The sequence below is a fragment of the Pituophis catenifer genome, unplaced genomic scaffold (genome assembly GCF_029215685.1).
Source record: "Pituophis catenifer annectens isolate HBS135680 unplaced genomic scaffold, rPitCat1.0.hap2 SCAF_16, whole genome shotgun sequence".
NCBI classification, from domain to species: Eukaryota; Metazoa; Chordata; class Lepidosauria; order Squamata; family Colubridae; genus Pituophis; species Pituophis catenifer.
The window spans coordinates 4,009,189-4,018,693 of NW_027256896.1; the positions used below are offsets into that span (position 1 = coordinate 4,009,189).

The following is a 9,505-nucleotide window of genomic DNA, read 5'->3' on the forward strand; positions in this document are numbered from 1 at the left end:
AGTTTTTTATTTTTATTTCTCATAACACATTTACATGTACAATCATTTCCATCATTTTTCATTCATCTTTTCTTTTAACTTTCATTTTTCATTTTTACTTTTTCGGGACTGCTCTTCTACCCCTTTACCTTTACGCCAACCTTTCTTCTTCTCCTCCCCTTCTCTTCCTTCCTCTCTCTCCTCCTACTTCCTTCGTTCTTCCCCTCCTTCTCTTTCCTACTTGCCTTTCTCTTCCCCCACTCCTCTCTTCTTCCTTCCTTCTAACCTTCTCCTCTGCTCCTCTTTCCCCTCCCTTTTCTTCCTCTCCTTTTCCCTTTCTTCTTTCTCCTCTCCTCTCTTCTCCCTTCCTCTCTCTCTCTACTCCTTCCTCTCTCTCCTGTTGTTTTCCTTTTCAGTTCAACCTAAAGTGGTATTCGAGCAGCCCCGATTTTCTAATTATCTTTATTCTCATTTCAATTTCTTATTCAATTATTATTTATTTTTATTTCATCATTTGCGTACATTTTTATAATATCTCACTTTTTTCCCTCCACAATTGATAGGACTTTCAGTTAGGACAGGTAGAGGAAAAAGGACACCGAGCTAGGAGGAGACTCTATGGTGGGGGAACTGGACTTCCGGTCGGCTCCAGAATTGAATGGTGGGCTTCCGGTTAGGACCTTTGTGGCTCTTTGAGTGTTTAAGGTTGCCGACCCCTGGGATAGACAATCCGATCTCAGGCAAGCCCTGGCAACTGTAGCTCTCCAGAGAGGGAAAAGCGAGAGAACTCAAGATTCTCTTGGTTCCCATTCACAGTTTCTTCCATCGTTTCCCAGAAAGCTGTCCTGAGAGGTTTGCTTTCTACTTGCAAGAAAAGGCAATTCCCAGAACCCACAACATGCCTCCCGAAATCTTAGTTTTGGTCCTCTTTCCATCCAAACAACCCTGGCACTGCTCCCTGCCTTTTGGGAGAAAGACGCCATCAATGATTCATCAGCAACAAATCAAAGCAGCTGTCCTGGGATTTTTCCCCTGACAATTAAGACATATTTAATGATACTCAGCTCGTGTCAAATACATCATCGTGTTAGAAGCAAAGTTTAACAATCAAACAAATTTAAAAGGGGGGGGAAGAGCTTTAAAGAGCTGAACAATGAGTCAGGAGTACCAGGGATGGCTCTGTTTTCTGGAGAATATCAAACAGGAGCTGGTTGGCCCCCTCCCAAGGAAGACTTCCAGCACAGAAACAGCGGGTTAGATTAGATCCCTTCCAGCTCACATATTTTGCAATTCTAAGATCAGCCAGGAGTAGACAGACCTCAACACTGCTATTTCCAACGGGTGACTGGGACTTCTCTGTACCAGCCGCCAACTGCATTAGATCCTCCTCAAAAGATTCAATCTTTTAATTAAATTTTCTTAAAACAGCTTCATTTCAGCAAGCTCTCAGTTGCTGTCAATCTGGTTTCACTGCCTATCATTATTGCTTGGCTGCAATAATGGTTTTTTGCAGCTTGCAAAGCTCCTATATTAACGATCGCAAAGTCGTGCAAGTATGATACGGGTATGCATATACATCAGTGGTGGGTTGCTCCCATTTTGGTTCGGTAGTAATAGCGGCGGGAGGCTTTGCCCACCCGGATGTCATCCTGGATGATCTGCGCATGCGCAGAAGCTTCTCCGCATCTGCAGAAGCGTGCACGCTCCCATTGCAAATCGGTAGTAAAGGTAAGTGGAACCAGGGGTGAAATGCTCCCGGTTCAGACCGGATCACCTGATCCGGTAGCGATGGCGGCAGGTGATTCGGAGAACCGGTAGCAAAAATCCCTGCGCCCCCCCATGCCCAGCTGACCCACGCAATCATCAGAGACTGGGGTTTTTTTTACTTTTAAAAGCATTTTTTCTACAACCTCTTCCACCAAAAAAATGTTTTTAAAAGTAAAAAAAAAAAAAAGCCTCTGATGATCACGCGGCTCAGCTGGGATCATCAGAGGCTTTTAAAAGCATTTTTTCTACAACCTCTTCGGCTGAAGAGTGTAGGAAAAAAAATGCCTTTAAAAGCCTCTGGCGATCCCAGCCAAGTTGCCTGATCGTCAGAGGCTTCTAAAAGCATTTTTTTCCTGCAACCTCTCAAGGTTGTAGAAAAAATGCTTTTAAAAGTAAAAAAAAAAAAAAGTTAGTCACACCCACCCAGTCACATTACACCCCCCCACCAAGCCACGCCCACAGAACTGGTAGTAACAAATGTTAGATTTCACCCCTGAGTGGAACCCACCCCTGATATACATTAATCTTGTATGCCTTATTTTAATTCGTGTGTTCTATTTTGTTGCTCCACTTCGAAGGTTTAATTTAGTCCATTTTATTTGGTCTGCTTTGCTGTTCCGCATAAAGACTTTGATCTGAAATTTCATTATGGATTTTTTTTTTTTAAATGTTAATTTTAAAAGTCAGGTATGTGCTGAAAGCTGGGGCAAACGGTTTATTAGTAATGACAGTAATAAGAATACAAAAACTCACAAACGAAGGCAAATATAAGTCTCCCAGGAGAATATTGCAAGATCCAATCTGGGTCATTCGGTCATCGGGACCAAAGTTTTACTCATCCTCTCTTCCGTTTTTACAGTTTGTAAAAACTGTTACGAGAAAGAGAGCTCACTACAACCAGATTTTCTTGCTTCGTTCAACAAGCTAGAGCTTGATGCCTGATGCACAATATCCTGCACAATATTACATACCTTGTAAAATGCAAATAGACCGTATACCACTGTTTCTCAAACTTGACAACTTTAAGATGGGTGGACTTCAACGCCCAGAATTCCCCAGCCAGTATACTGCAGTATAGAATAAGACAGGGGTGTCAAACTCCTATTGTGAGCCGCCCTGGGTCTTCGGAGAGGGGCGGCATATAAATTAAATAAATAAATAAATAAATAAATAAACTCAAGACCAGGGGGCCGGATCTGGCCCGTGGGATGCTTAGAACTGGCCGACGGGGCCACCCCGGAAACAGTAAGGGACTGGCCCGCAGTGCCTCTGCCAGTGAAAACAGGCTCCCGAGCTCCGTTTCCAGCTGCGATGGCCTCCTGCAACCCTCTGCCATTGAAAACGGAGCTCGGGAAATGGAGCACGCAGGGAAACGTCAAAATCCCAACGCACCAAAATATCACCCAGCCCCAAATAATAAACCTCTGGGGAGGAAGAAAGTTGGTGAGGGAAGGAAAGGCGGGCCTTGTCCTCTTCCTCCCACGCAGAAGCCAAGACAAGATCCGGCATTATTGCTCCAAACAGCCATTGCAACCCCACCCCCTCCGTCTGCCAGCTGCAATCCAGAAGACACCCCCACCCCAGTGCCATTCCACGCCCCCATGCCCCCAATGCATGGAGCCAGACCAGACAGCCAGACGAGAAAGGAAGGGGGGGAGGAACCCTGCACCTTAAAAAGCAACTTCCCTGCCAGCTGAAAAGCCAACTTCCCTGCTTCCCTTATCAGAATATCAGAATAACATGAGTTGGAAGAGATCTTGTAGGTCATCTAGTCCAGGGACCACTGGTGGTCCGTGAAAATTTTTTGGTGGTCACCAGTTACCAGGTTCATATTACCACATGTGGTGGGAATGCCCTGAAGCAAAAAGCTACTGGAATAAAATTAAGTTATGGGTGGAGGAAATGATACAACAACGTATAGACTTAAAACCAGAACTATTCCTATTGGGTATCTTACCAGAGAAAATTAGTAAAGATAATGTGTATTTGATTATACATGTAATAACAGCAGCAAGGATTGTTTATGCACAAAATTGGAAAGCAGAGAATATATCATTGGAGGGAGAAGTAATTAAAAAAAAATTTAGATTGTGCAGAAATGAATAGATTAACTATGACAATAAAGGAAAGAGAGGATTCAGAATATTTTAAGATATGGAATAAATTTTACTATTGGTTACAAAAGAGATATAAATAAGTTTTAAAAGAGATTGAGGAAAAAATAATTGTTGTAATTAGAATATTATACTAATGGAAAACTTTTGTAATGGACTTGGTGAGATTAAAGATGGAAGAGATAGAGAAGAAATCTTTGAAAATAACACCGAAACGTCACATGGAAGAAATGAATGATGTATTAAATGTTTGTTTGTCTTAAAAAATTAAAAAAAAAAACTTTATTAAAAAAAATTTTTTTTGGGTGGTCCGCAGAAAAATTATTTGAATTTTTTTATATTGCACCAAATACTATCTTTCTAAAAAATTCATATTAGTGGTCTGCGGGATTTAAAATTATGAATTTAGTGGTCCTTGAGGTCCGAAAGGTTGATGACCCCTGATCTAGTCCAACCCCCCCCCCCCAAGGCAGGAAACCCTGCCTACACCATTTCTGACAGGGGCAGTCCAGTCTCTTCTTCCAAAGTTCTGTAGGCAGTCCTCGGTTTACGACCACAATGAAGTCCAAAATTTCTGTTGCTGAGCAAAACGTGTTAAGTGAGTTTTGCCCCATTTGAAGCTGAGCCAGCTTTATGAAAATATTCTAGATAAGTCACAGCAAAGACCGCTGTGTTGAAAAGGCCCCCAACAACCACTTCAAAGGGAGGAGCAATCTCAAATCCAGGGAAGTAGGGAAGTTCTCGAGATGTTGAGGTCACTTCGAGAAGACCCCTTTTGAAGGCCTGGTACATTTGCCGCTTGGTGGAAGCCAAGGCCTCGTATGGAGCTCCAGAAGACCAGAAGCAGAGGAGAAGACCCCAAAGGTTGACCGACTCCTTCTTATTTCTTGCTCAGGTCTATAAGGTGCCTTAGATAGAAGAATCTATCTGGGGCTTTGTCTCTGCGGGTTTCCTGTTTGAAACTCCCCACCCCCCCAAGTTTCTTCCCAAGGGAGCCTATCTGCAGAAGGGGGTGGGGGCAGTGGTGAAATGTAAAATTTGTTACTACCGATTCTGTGGGTGTGCCTTGGGGGTATTGTGACTGTGTGGGCGGGGCCAACCTTTTTTTTTTCTTTTTAACTTTTAAAAGCATTTTTTCTACAACCTCTTTGGCTGAAGAGGTTGTAAAAAAAATGATTTTAAAAGCCTCTGCCGATCAGGCAACTCAGCTGGGATCATCAGAGGCTTTTAAAAGCATTTTTTTTCCTAAACCTCTTTGGCCGAAGAGGTGTAGAAAAAATGCTTTTAAAAATAAAAAAAGCCTCTGATGATTGTGCGGCTCAGCTGGGCATGGGGGGGGGGGCAGGGATTTTTGCTACCAGTTCTCCGAACCACCCGCCTCCATCACTACCAGATCAGGCGATCCGGTCCGAACCGGGAGCATTTCACCCCTGGGCGGGGAGGAAGTCTGCAAGGCTGCTCGGAGCCGCAACGGGAAAGGAAGAGAAGAGGCACTTAAAAAAGAAGCTTGTAAACCAGGTTAGCCATCACTGGTCTAGAACTTCTCCCTTGAATGGATCAACACTTCAGTTCAGGGGCATCCAGCCTTGGCAACTTTTAAGACCTGTGGACTTCAACTCCCAGAATTCCATGCTGGCTGGGGAATTCTGGGAGTTGAAGTCCACGGGCCTTAAAGCTGCCAAGGTTGGGCAGACCTTCTGTAAATAAAAGCTCAGCGCACTTTGCCAACTGCTGGGCAAACGGGAGGATCTCGTCACAAAATGAACCTTTGCCTCCTCCACACCCCAGGTTTTATAAGTACACCCAGCTTCCCCCCCCTTCCCTACCTTGAAGGTGGTCCTTTGTCTTGATATTTGCACCTGCTGCCTTAAATAATAATAATAATGATTACATGTAAGGATAAAACAGGCAGTCCTTGACTTTATGACAAGCGAACCCAACTTTTCTGCTGTTAAGCAAGACAGTTGCTAAGTGAGTTTTCCCCCATTTTACAACCTTTCCTGCCACAGTTGTTAAGTGAAGCACTGCAATTGTTCAATTAGCAACATGGATGTTAAGTGAATCTAGCTTTCCCCCTTGACTTTGCTTGTCAGACAGTCACAAAAGGGGATCACGTGACCCCAGGGACAAAAAAAGATGAACCAGCTGTCAAGCATCCAAATTTTGATCACGTGCAACTGACCGACTTGGATGCCAAATTGTGCTTTTTCCCTATAGATTCTATTTGTTGTTTATTATTTTATTCCAGAATGTTTAACTGGATATTCCTTGAGTGTTTTTAACGTGCTGTGGTCCTTGTAATAAACCTTGGCTCGACTTGACCATGTGACCATGGGGGATGCTGGCATGGTCGTAAGTCTGAAAAGAGTCACCTTTTTTCAGCCCTGCTGTAACTTTGAATGGTCACTAAACGAATGACTGTTAAGTCGAGGTCTACCTCTAATGACGAATAACCATTGTTAGCCTATCTGGCATAGCAGAGAAGGCCCTGGGGAGAGCAGCTTCAAGTCCACCTTAACAGGTGACTCCTTTCCCTTTGCCAGCCTACCTTACAGGGCTGTTGTTGTGGCCAGACCTCATGGCTGCCCAGGAGACTTGCTAGAAGAAAGGAATAAACCTTGGAGCAAACCCCCCCCCATTTTCTAGGTGCTCCGTCTTGCAAAGCATCCACCCCCCCCCAAGGCCAGGGACCCCCAGGAGAGCCAGCTGGGATCTCCATCCCAAGCCCCCCCACCTTTCCGGGGGGAGGGGTGGTGGAGGATCAAAGAGGAAGCTGGGCCATCCCAGTCCCCCACCCCCAAGAAAGGGAACTCAAGTGGTGGGCTGGGGGGAGCAAAGCCAGTGGGCGAATGGAGCCCCACCCAGCCAAGGATCCCAAAAGGCCCCCCCGAGGAATTTCAAACCCCCCCTCCGCCCAGGGCCTCTCAGTTCTTTTTTTTAATTGATTTTTATTTAGCAGGTTTTTTTCCATTTTATGTCACAATTTTCATCGTCTTTGCAACAATTCAATATCAGTATATATCCAGTATAAATACATTTCCCCCTTTATCTGTGTAATTACATACATGTGGTTTCCTTATATATACTAATATATTCATTTATGTACATTTGTATACAATACATAGTTGTTACTCTTAAGTTTTTTTCTTTTTCTTTTTTGACTCTTTACATTTTATATCACGTCTCATCCTACTATAATCCTGAATCCGTTGTTTTTGTTGGTTTCCTACTCTTTGCATCTGTTGCCTAACCAGTCACACCATAAATTCCATATCAGATTATATTCAGTTTCTCCTCCAGTATTTCCATTGCTAATTTATCCATTTCAGCACACTCTTAACACTTTCTTTATCACACTTTCCTCTGACAGAAGGAAGGAAGGAAGGAAGGGGAAGGAAGGGAGGGAAAGAAAGGAAGGAAAGAAAGAAGAAGGGAGGGAAGGGGAAAGAAGGAAGGAAAGAAGGAAGGAAAAAAGGAGGGAAAAGGAAGGAAGGAAGGGGGAGGAAGGAAGGAAGGAAAGAAGGAGGGAAGGAAGGAAGGAAAGAAAGAAGGAAGGAAGGAAAGAAGGGAAGGAAGGAAAGAAAGAAGGAGGAAAGGAAGGGGAAGGAAGGAAAGAAAGAAAGAAGAAAAGAAAGAAGGAGGGAGGAAAGGGGAAGGAAGGAAAGAAAGAAGGAAGAAAGGAAAGAAAGGAGGGAAAAGGAAGGAAGGAAAGAAAGGAGAAGGAAGGGGAAAGAAGGAAGGGGAAGGAAGGAAAGAAAGAAGGAAGGAGGGAGGGAGGGAAGGAAGGAAAGAAAGGAGGGAGGGAAGGAAGGAAGGAAGGAAGGAAGGGAAGGAAGGAAGGAAGGAAGGAAGGAAAGAAGGACTTTCTTTATCACACTTTCCTCAGACGGTATATTTTTATTTTTCCAGTTTGGGGCAAAGACTAATCCTGGCCGCAGGTATTGCATGTAGTATGAGATTTGGAGTTTGAGTTGCCCCTCGATTCTTGGTGTCCGTTCAACTGGGGGAGCCTGGGGTGGGTTGGTCTTCTCGCCCCCTCCCCTTTCCCCCCCTCCCCCTTTTTGCAAACTTTCTCCCCCTCCCCCGTTTCTCTCCCCCCCTGGCTTTTTATCCCCCCCTCCCCCTCGCTCTTCCAAGTTTGCCTGGACACAAGACCCCCCCCCCGCCCCAGCTTCCCAGCCCAGCAAAAGGAGCCCCCCCTTTCCCTTCCCTTCCCTCTGCCCTCCCCGCTTCTTTCCCCGACAGCTGCACCCCGACAGCCCGTTCCCCGGAGCCCCGACCGCTCACCAAGTCCTCGTCCAAGGGGCTCCTCCCGGGTCAACGCCGACTCCCTTTGCCCAGCTTTCTGCTGCTGCTGCTGCTGCTCAGCCCCCCGCCCTCCCCGTCCAAGGTCCGCCCCCCCCACCCCTCCGTCCCCGCCAGGGGGTGGAACTTGCAGGGAAAACCCAGCCCACTTTGCGGTCCCGACCTCGGCCGGCAGAGGGCGCCCCGAGGCGATTGGGGGTAAAAAAAGGCTCAGCCCGGAGGACGTGGCAGGACTTGGGAAAAATCGGGGGTCGCAAAGCGAAGCGGCTGCGGGTTCAGTTATATTAAGGGGGGGAGAGGGTTGCAGAGGAAAGGTTGGGGAGCAAAGCAGGCCCAGGCTGGGAAACAGTGAGGTTCAAAGGGCCTCTGAACATGGACAGAAGGTGCTTCTTGGAATAGAATAGAATAGAATAGAATAGAATAGAATAGAATAGAATAGAATAGAATAGAATAGAATAGAATGGGACCTTGGAGGTCTTCTAGTCCAGCCCCCTGCTCAAGCAGGAGAACCTATACAATTTCAGATGTCCAGTCTCATCTTAAAAACCTCCAGTGATGAAGCACCAACAACATCTGAAGGCAAATTGTTCCGCTGGTAGGAAGTTTCTCCTTAATTCCAGGTTGTTTCTCTCCTTGATTAGTTTCCAACCATTGTTTCTTGTCCTGCCCTCCGGTGCTTTGGAGAATAATTTGACCCCCCTCTTCTTTGTGGCAGCCCCTGAAATACTGGAACACTGTTATCATGTCACCCCTAGTCCTTCTTTTCTCTTCTTCTTGTGCCATAGCCGTCATTGGATGTTGGGAATCACGTTGATGATCCTATTTTTATCAGCAGCCGCAGGAAAAAATGCTGCTGAGTTTTGTCCAAACCGGTCCCTTAGATTTGGAAGCCATGATGTTCTTCTTCTGCCTGGACCTTGTTTGCCTTCAGTCTTTCCTTGGAGGATTAAATGAAGGATGCTGTATTTTTCCGTGTGTCGCATCACATACCCAAAATAGTCTAACTTTCTCTTTTTAATGGTCTTTGTTAGATCACTTAATACTTAACAGTCTTGATGATTTCCCTTGGCTTCTTTTCTCTAGACTAGCCAAATCCAAATCCTGCAACCGTTCTTCATATGGTTTAATCTCCGGGCCTTTCATCATCTTTGTTAGATCAGGCGCAGGAAATGAAGACGTGACCAGCTCGATACATTTAGTAACTTTATTGAACAGTAACAAGACTGGCTGTGCACTGCCGGAGCTCTCCTTATATTCTCTCCGGCAGACGCACCGCCCCTAGACAGCTATTCAAACTTCCCGCCCGAGGCTGGCAGCCAATCCAGGCGGGTGTCCTTATA

At 45.5% G+C, this 9,505-nt stretch overlaps 1 protein-coding gene across 3 annotated transcripts in view; it reads right to left on the minus strand.

The window, feature by feature from the left end:
- Window positions 1–8,205, minus strand: part of CARHSP1 (calcium regulated heat stable protein 1) — a 30,750-nt gene extending 22,545 nt beyond the window's left edge. The window contains exon 1 of one of the 3 annotated variants that reach the window (XM_070955222.1): window positions 8,148–8,205. The gene's annotated coding sequence lies outside the window, so the exon portion shown is untranslated. Of the gene's footprint in view, window positions 1–2,717; window positions 3,241–8,147 lie in introns of those variants that run through there. The other 2 variants (XM_070955221.1, XM_070955224.1) reach the window with 2 other exon arrangements.
- Window positions 8,206–9,505: the final 1,300 nt, after the last annotated feature.